The following is a 10,059-nucleotide window of genomic DNA, read 5'->3' on the forward strand; positions in this document are numbered from 1 at the left end:
ATATTTTATAATAAAAATAATTAGCAGCTTTGGTTCTAAAGTAAAAAATTAAAAGTAAAATATTCTTATCACATATTCAGTTAAGTAACTTGTGGAGTTATAGTTGTCACTTTGTAAATTATTTGAAAATTTGGTATTCAAATTCACTATTTTTTCAGCACTATACTGAATTTTTATGGATAAAATAATGAACTTAATGATTTTATTCTATATTGATAATATGCATAAAATTATTTTGATTATTTATTTTTTTTTGGATATGCGATGGGTATAGGGCATGTGTTGGATAGAAGGAAATGAGTTACCCGTGGGTATCCCCAAACCCATTGGGTATGGGGATAGATATCTCTTTTCTTACCTGATCGGATATCGGATAGGATTTGAATATAGAGTATTAAGTTTGAATTTGGGATGGGTCGTACACTATCCTACCCAAACCCTACTCGTTGCTATCCCTAGTTGGTGGCACCAGAGCTGGGGGGAGGGGAGGGGGTTTTGTGGTCGTGCAAAGTCAGGTGCGTGTAGACGGTGGTGCAGTGTGGACATGGTGGGGCGGGCCGCGGTGGGGGCAGTGCAGATGCTGGCCTGGGCCTCACACGGTGGGGGTGGGGGTGGGGGTGGGGGAGGCGGTAGGAGGAAGGGATAGGACCATCATCACCAGAGTCGAAGTCGGCACGACGTCGGAAAGCTCCCAAGTAAGGCGAGGGGAGTTGGTGGTATCAGAGTTAGGGGAGGGAGGGGTTTGGTGGTCATGCGAGCTGGATACGGTGCGGATAGTGGGTGCAGCGATGGTGGTGGGGCGGGCCCGCAGCAGGGGCAGTGTAGACGGTCGTGACCTGGGCCACATGTGGCGGGGGTAGGGGTGGGGGGAGGCGGCAGGAGGAAGGGATGGGAAGAAAAAAAAGAAAAAAAAAATTGGAGGAGGAGAAAAAGAAAAAAATATTATTATTTTATTATTAATAATGATTTGAATATTATTATTTTTAAAAAATATTAATTTTAAAATAATAATAAATATTATTTTTAAAAATATTATTTTAAAAAATAATATTTTTATTATTAATTTAAATATATATAATAGCATATTATTTTAAAAAAATATTTCAAAAAATTAATAATAAAATATTATTTTAAAAATTTTAAATAATATTAATTTTAAAATAATAATAAATATTATTTTTTAAAATATTATTTTAAAAAATAATATTTTTATTATTAATTTAAAAATACTCTTTATATGATAACATATTATTTTTAAAAAATTTATTTCCAAAAATTAATAATAAAATATTATTTTAAAAAATTATTTTTAAAATAATAATAATATTATTATTTTAAAATATTAATTTATTATTAATAATAATTTGAATAATAAATAATAAATATTATTTTATTATTGATTAATAATAAAATATTATTATTTAATTAATAATAAAAAATATTTTAATAATTATAATAAAATATTATTATTTTATTAATAATAATATATAACAATGGTAGTGTATAAGTGGAGAATCCACAAACTTTTCTATCTCCTCCAACTCGAGGCGGAGGGTTGTGACGGAGGCCCCATGGGCGAGCAAGGGATGGACGGTGGAACTGAGCCTACCCCCTTGCTCGGAGGCTATTAAATGCAGAGATTTGGCATTCAAATTGACAGAATATCATGCTCTGTTTGTGGATAATTTATCAGGTTTGATCTGATCCGATAGATCGATTTAGAACTCAAAATATATTATTTTAAAAAAAAAATAAAAAAATATTATTTTTTAAAAGATAAATTAGTTATGGTACATGCTTAGATATACTTGATTTATCATTTGAGAGGTTGTGATGCACTTATGGGTTATATGGCCGTAGGATTGAAAATGGGTTAGACATAGATGGAGTATTGGAGTGTTGCCAACTCAGCTTGTCAAATGGATTGGAAGAATACCTATCTAGTACAACTATTTAATACGATACAATCAATATGTTTTATTTTCCTACATCCGGCCCCATGCAGTACAGGGTCTTCGACTAAAATATATATATATATAAAATAATGCTCTATGGAGAAGTATTGTAGTGTTGTCAACTTAGGAAGCCAAAACCCTCCCAACGTGCCACATGTAAAGCTCCGGCTTCTCCATAAACATTTTATTTTTTTTCTTCCGAAGCTTTCCAACCCCTCCAACTTTTTTTTCCCATCTCCTCTCCGCTCTCCTCATCACCACCTCCCACGTTCTCCACCATCACCTTCCTCCCCATCATCACAGGCATCAGCCTGCCTTTCCGATCTCTCTAAGGCACCATCACCTTCCTCCCTCCCAATTTTTTTCTTCGAAGCTGCTCAAGCTCTCCAGATGCCCATCCCTTTCTCCTTTCAATCGAATTCCACCGGATTCCTCCGCCCATGTCCATCAGATCTGGTGGATGGAATGTGTCCATCGACCTTTTCGTCAATGATGGTTCCAGCAATGATGGCAACCTCTCCCTTCGATCCCTTCCTCTCGAATGGTGGCAAGGACAGCCGCTCGACCCATCGGAAGCAAAAATCCAAGGCATCAAAGAAAAGAAAGTTGGCCGAGAGAGTAGCGGTGGCCAGAGATCCAGGCCTTTTGGCCTTTTGGTAGGATTAGATCATCAAATGCCATCCTTAGCCGAGAATGGTCATTGTGAGGATGGGATGGTTGCTTGAAAGGGAGTCGATTCATAGAAAAAGAGGCTTGCTAGGCTTGCGATGCAAAGTACTGTATAAGTAAAATATTGTGGCACAGATGGTGGTGAAGGGAAGGAAAACTGTTTCTCTTCAGAAGGTTCAGATTGCATCTAAAAATTTTTTTATTCATCTACATGATTAAGGATCAAATTCTTACCTGAATAGCAGAAGAACCAAATATCAAATCTCAAATAATCTGATATAAACCTATATGGAGGTCTGGATGTGCGGATACTCTACTTCGCATGTACGTCAGATACCGCAGGAAAGTAGGATGAACTTCAATCCAATTACCTTCGCAACCCAATCAAATAAGGGAGGAGATGTGCTGGTGTGATATCTCACACCAGCAGGTGGGATACCCAAGAAAGATCCATGCCCAAGGGAAGAGGGGCGGCACCAAAAGAGAAGAGACCAAGGGAAGAAGAAGGCACTTCTCTTCTCACGCCTCTCTCTCTCTTTCTCTCTTCTCTCAATCTGATTTGTTTGCTATGCATCCACAGATAGAGACCCTCTCTATTTATAGATGATTTTCATGACCCATTAAGTATAGGAGTCCTAACTCAAATCTAATTTGAATTAGTCCAATACTCATGAAAAAAGGATTCCTACATGAGATAGAATTACCATCACTTATGACGATCAATTTGCACCCACTTCCTCACCCACATGAGATGTCCCAAACCAGCACCATTCCAAATGTTGGTCGGCCCACATGAGAGAAGAATCCCAGTGCAAGTAGAAATTCTCATATCTTATCAAAATGGATCCGATTCGAATCCAATTCGAAGTTGGTTCAAAATAATTTCGAAAGACTGTCAATTTCAAACTCTTTAGGACTTTTATACCAAGTCTAACTTAGATTTTAGATTCAATTAAGCTCAATTAATTCAGATCTAATCTGAAATTAATTAATACTTAAATTTAATTTTTTATAGGATCATAGATCAGAAACTATTCATCTCCGGGATCAACCTGAACCTTATGTGTAGTGCTAGCTAGACATAGTCAACCCTTCAGTCCCATTTGACCCATAACTTAATTTTTTGTCAAGTTAGCTTATATGTTCAATCAAGTCCAGTACTTTCAAATTAGACATATAAACATAGGTCAATTTCTTCCTACTTTGTTTGACTTGTGTACGTGACTCCATAAGTTCAAATACTAAGCCGGTAGCACAGGAACTAATTCCTGTCCTAATCGAGATACCATCTAGCAATGGTTTTCAACATCCAGATAGATTGAATTATCATAAAAAAATATTTTAGAATCCATACATATAGTTACCGCATAATTCATCCTTTTGACCCTGGATGTTTTAGGATTGTCTCAGGTTAATTGTCAACCGAGATTGCTTCATCTGCATTGTATTTCAACCTTTCAAATCTATCTCATGGATTATCCTGACCAAGGCTTTGCTAAATTGAAATACAGTGATACATCAACTTCAATAATTCAAAAGGGTCAATCCCATCTTGATCCACATATAGACTTCGCAAGTACTTGACTGTACCCAGTAGCCTTCCGTCACTACATTAGAAATTCAGATAGTCCGGCACCAAAGCACAGTGAGTTGCTTGCAAGTCACTATGGTGATCTCAGATCTGAAGGATACTTATACCCATGTGTTTCACGAGTAGCTCTTGACAGCAGAATGTTCAGCAGGTGAGTCACTTGTTCAGTGACGATGTATCCCTATATCTCACCTGTATGCCATACCAATGTCACCACACTCCTTAGTTAAGAAGACAACCAATCTATATGGCACACAACGATCTTTCCTCGATAAACATCATCATCCTGTAATGACGTATCATTTGATCACGAACATGTTTAAAAACTATATGATAAATCTTCTTTTTATCGTACACTAGTATAGTTCTAAGGACTTCATCACAGTATAAGAGTTCAAGAAAGATGTCATTTTGTGATGAAAAATATCAAAATAATTTTTATTCAATAATTAATAATTTATATATAAAGAAGAACTCAATCGTCACACGATTGATTTTGGACACAATTCCCAACAACTCCCACTTGGACTAAAGCCAATCGAGGCAGTATCTTATACCCATCTTCCATTTGAAGTCATCAAACTCTTTGATTTCGAGAGTTTTAATGAAGGAGTCGGCTAGATTCTCTTTTCCATCGATCTTCTGAAGTTTGACGTCGTCTCGGTTCACGATCTCTCATATCAGGTGATAGCGGCGTAGAACATACTTGGTGCGATGGTATGTCTTGGGTTCTTTCATCTGAGCTATGGCACTGAAGCTGTCACAGTACAGCAAAATAGAGCCATCAATAGAAGGTGTAACTTCCAGCTCAATAATGAACTTTCGCAACCACACCACCTTCTTTGTAGCATTCGATGCAGCAATGTATTCTGCTTCACATACAGAATTGACCATAGTATATTACTTGAAATTTTTTCAGCAAACAACTTCTTCATTCAAAGTAAATACGCAGCTCGACATATTTTTGCTGTCATCATAATTTAATTAAAAATTAAAATCAGTATATTTCACAAGTTTCAGATCAATGTCTCCATAGATAAGCCATTGGTCTTTAGTATTTTTCAAATACTTAAGAATTGCTTTTGCAATCTTTCAATGCTTTTCACTCAAATCTGACTGGTACCTACTCACTACTTCTAGTGAATAAGCCACATCCGATCTCGTACATGTCATAGCATACATGATAGATTTCACTGTCAAAGTATATGGTATTCTGTTCATGGCTCTCTCTCCTCAAGAGTTGTCGGATAATCTTTCTTGAAAAAAGTAATTTCATGGTCTATCGAAAGATAATCTTTCTTGAAATTATCCATGTTGAACCACTTCAACAAGATATCAATGTACGTGGATTGAGACAATCCAAGAAATCTTCTAGATCTATCTCTATAGATCTTCATCTCAAGGATGTAGGATGCTTCTCCCAAATCCTTCATGGAGAACTATAATGATAACCACAGCTTCACACTCTACAAAGTCAGGATGTCATTTTCTAGTAATAGTATGTCATCCATATACAGTATAAGAATGATGACTACAGAATCAGAAGTCCACTTATAGACACAAAGCTCTTCTTCGTTCTTAAAAGAAGCCATACGTTTTGATCATCTTATCAAAATATATGTTCCAACTCCTAGATGCCTGCTTAAGTCCATAAATAGACCTTTTCAACTTACACACTTTCGACTCATCTGTGGATGTGAACTTTTTAGGTTGTATCATATACACTTCTTTTTCTAGCTTCCCATTAAGGAAAGTGGTTTTAACATCCATTTATCAGATCTCATAATCTAAGTATGCAGCGATAGCCAGCATAATCTGGATGGACTTGAGCATTGCCACAGGAGAGTACGTCTCATCATAGTCAATATCATAACGCTGATGGCAACCCTTGGCAACTAGATGAGCTTTATAGGTCTCTACCTTTCCATCCGCTCCTCTTTTCTTCTTAAAAATCTATTTACACCCTATATATTTTATCCCTTTAGGTAGATCAACTAGTATCCATACGCTATTGATCTCCATGGACTCCATCTCGAATTTCATAGCGTCAAGCCATTTCTGATAGTTAGCCCTTTGCATGGCCTCCATATAGGTGATCGGATCCTCATCGTTCTCATCAAGTTCAATAGGGTCACCATCCCGGATCAAAAAATCATAGTATCTATTCAGTTGATGTGGTACTCTACTGAATCTCTTTAATAGAGCCTCTACGAGCTCTGGATTCGATTCATCAATCAAATTCAATTTTGTGTGTGTCGATCCTTCTACTTCGTAAACTTTATTAAGTTCAATTTTACAAGTATTAGCTCCTTCACCAAGAAACTCTTCCAAAAATAGTGTCCGATTGCTGACAAACACCTTTTGTTCTGTAGTGAGGTAGAAATAGTATCCTTTAATTTTTTTTGGATACCCTAAGAACAAGCATCTGTTGGATTTCAGTCCAAGCTTATCTGTGTTTAAACACTTGACATAAGCTGGATACCCCTAGACCCTAAGGTGTGAGAGCACCGGCTTACATCCAGTCTATATCTCTTATGGAGTTTATCAACAGACTTGCTCGACATCTTATTCAAAATGTAGCAGGTAGTTTCTAGAGCATATTCCCAAAAAAAGATTGATAGACTCCCAAAGCCCATCATGGATCAGACTATGTCTAACAAGGTTCGATTCCTCCTCTCCGACACCCCGTTATGTTGTGGTGTTCCAGGAGGGGTCCACTGTGAGAGAATCTCATTTTCTTTTAGATATATCAGGAACTCACTAGTGAGATATTCACCTCCTCGGTATGATCGAAGGGTCTTAATAGTCTTTTCAGTTTGTTTTTCTACTTCAGCATGAAATTATTTGAACATTTCAAATGATTCTAACTTATGCTTCATAAGATAGACATACCTATACCTCGATAGATCGTTTGTAAATGTAATGAAGTAGTAGTATCCTCCTCTAGCACTTATGTTCATAGGTCTGCATATATTAGTTTGTATTAGACCTAGGATATTGCTAGCTCTTTCATTTTTTTCCTTAAAAGGTGACTTAGTCATCTTACCAAGTAGGCAGGATTTGCAGGTAGGTAATGATTCACAATCATCTATCTCAAGGATACATTCTTTGATCAACCTGTCAATCCTACTCTTGTTCACATGACCAAGCTTATAATGCTAAAGGTAGAATTCACTGACATTATCTAATTTAGGACATTTGCTAGCTGTGTATATTACATTAACAGATCGTGATATTATATATATATCATATTTTAATTATCCACACATAATTGTAATATCATTCATAATGATATCACAAAAATTATCCTTTATTTTAAACTTGTAACCAAATTTGGCCAAAAGACCTACAGAGATGACATTCATTAAAAATGAGAGACAATAATGACAATCATTTAACATGACATTACTAGACTCGAAGACTAGCTTCAAAATTTTCAAGGCTAGAACTAGAACAAAACATCCATCTCCAATGTTAAGGAATTGCTCGTCCTCTCGAAACTTCCTACTTACCCACAGTTCTTGCAGTGAATTACATATATTAATAAGACTTTCGATATCCAATACCCAGATAGTAGTATCACAAATAGAAAAATTATAAGGAGTTATCATATAAGTACCTTATGAAGCAACCGCTTGCTTTTTTCTCTAATTTTTAGGATTATTTGGGTCAAGAGTGGCTATATAAGTAGGACAAATCCTTTTTCAATGACCCAGCTTCTTGTAGAAGAAGCACTCTATCTAACTCTTATCAACTTTTGATGGTTTGCTCTGCTTAAGATCGGCGACACAGAATATCTGCACCTTTTTCTTCTTTTCTCTCTTAGAGGATCGACGTCCTGCAGATGATCCTCTCACTAAATTTACTGGCTCTTTCTGAAGCTGGTGATCCTTCTTAAAAGTCTGCAGTAATCCTAGCAAACTATGGTATGCAAGCTTCGTCATTCTATAATGACTGAGAAAGAATAGGTAGGATTTCGATAGCAAATTGAGGATAGCTGTTGGATGTATGCCCTAAAAGTCAATCTTGACTGACATATTTCATATCTCTAGGATATGATTTTATACTTATTAGGCAGTTATATTACCATTCATGTCTATGTGTCCATGAATCATCCAAGAGATTAACAAGATGATGACACATATTCTCAAAAAGTTGAGAATTTGAGGTATATGTCATTGATGGTTGATTCTTAAATTCTCCTGATTATAGGATCACAGGAGAATGGTGATTGATCCATATAGATCAGTGTACGAATCACTTCTTTCGGACAGATGAGTCTCGAGTCTACAGTGTAGAGATACTGGAGCAAGAGTGTAGGTGTTGTTAGAGAATAACTACACTGAGCGTGACCAACATGAGAAGTCACATGGATATCTACTCACTCGTTAGTGACTTTCTTGATGCTGCAGTTATATGACTGATCTTTTGATTTAAGATGATACTACTGTTCGCAGTGAGGCTGCTAGAATTTGACTGACACATCAACATGGATCTCAAGGAGCCCTTGTAATGGATGTTGGCGACAGTTGGTCCACTATAGGAGTGGGGTGTGCATCAAGATGGGATCTATCGATCCTAGTAGAAGAGAGTATTCTATGAAGTTTAAGAGACTGAGTCCTTAAGTCTATGGCCATAGCAGTGTGATTGATGGAAAAAAATTTTCATAGAATCACATATGGATTAAGCTGATTGAATCTATCATATGATCGATGTTGAGGTTTGACGATTTATCTATGACCTGCCATCTAGTCTGGACTCATGATAGAGGGCTGAATCACACGTTAACTATACCTAGAGGTTCATTTTAGTTCTACTGGGTTGCCACTATATACTACTAGGTGTCACTAGTAGATTGTGAGAGCTCACTAGGGTTGTTCTGGATCGACAATTAGAGTGAAATTATTCAGATCCATTGAAAAGAGTTTAATGATACGATGATAGAGATCATTGTATGTCTCACTACCAGATAGAATTAAATCTATGAGGTCACACAATAAAGAGATTAGGCCCGAAATAAGTAATTGAGCTTATGAAGTGTCAATTAGATTTAGAGAAACCCATTGGGTTCATGGTAACCTTGCTAGCACATGGTTAGACCCAATTTCTTTCTATTAGGATTACTTATTTGATAAGTTAATTCTAACTTAATTACCTACTAATAACCTATATGAATAAGATTCATGAGACTTTAATTGTTGGGTGTCTAAGATTATGGATCATATAAATTAAGGATGCAAGTTCCTTATGAATCTCCATGATAGTTATTATGAGGTGCCACTTTGATTTGATCAATTTGGGCATGATCATTAATTAGAGGGCCTTTGATTTTCATATGGGATGTTCTCTTGGGTGCAAAAGATGGTGTCTAATTATGGTGCAAGGGCTCTAATAGTTGGTGGCCTAATGGGCTTCCTAATGTAAGTTGGATTAACTTAAGTTAATAGGAATCTAATGTAAGTAAGACTTATATTATGAAATTGAATAGGATTTCAATCTTTATGCCTATTTAAAGAACCTCCTCTAAGACCCCTAGAGCATCTAAAACCAGCAGTCCCTCACACTCCAAAGGCTCTCCCAATGCTCTCTTTCCTCTCCCTTTCTCTTCTCTTGGGTGTTCTATACACCCTTTCCTTGGGACGTGCGTCCTAAGGAGTTTCATATCCAAAAGAGTTTGGGTGCCTCTTTCTTGCTGGTTTCTAACATCTGATAGCAGCACATAGCAAGGAAAACTCTAGAGAAGAGAAAAAGAAGAAGATCAAGGAGAAAGATCAAGTGTTGATCGCGATTCGGACTTCGCTCAGATTTAGCAGGCTGAATTTTGAAGAACCAAAATTCAGATTA

Source organism: Elaeis guineensis, chromosome 11 (assembly GCF_000442705.2).
Source record: "Elaeis guineensis isolate ETL-2024a chromosome 11, EG11, whole genome shotgun sequence".
In the NCBI taxonomy this organism is placed as follows: Eukaryota; Viridiplantae; Streptophyta; class Magnoliopsida; order Arecales; family Arecaceae; genus Elaeis; species Elaeis guineensis.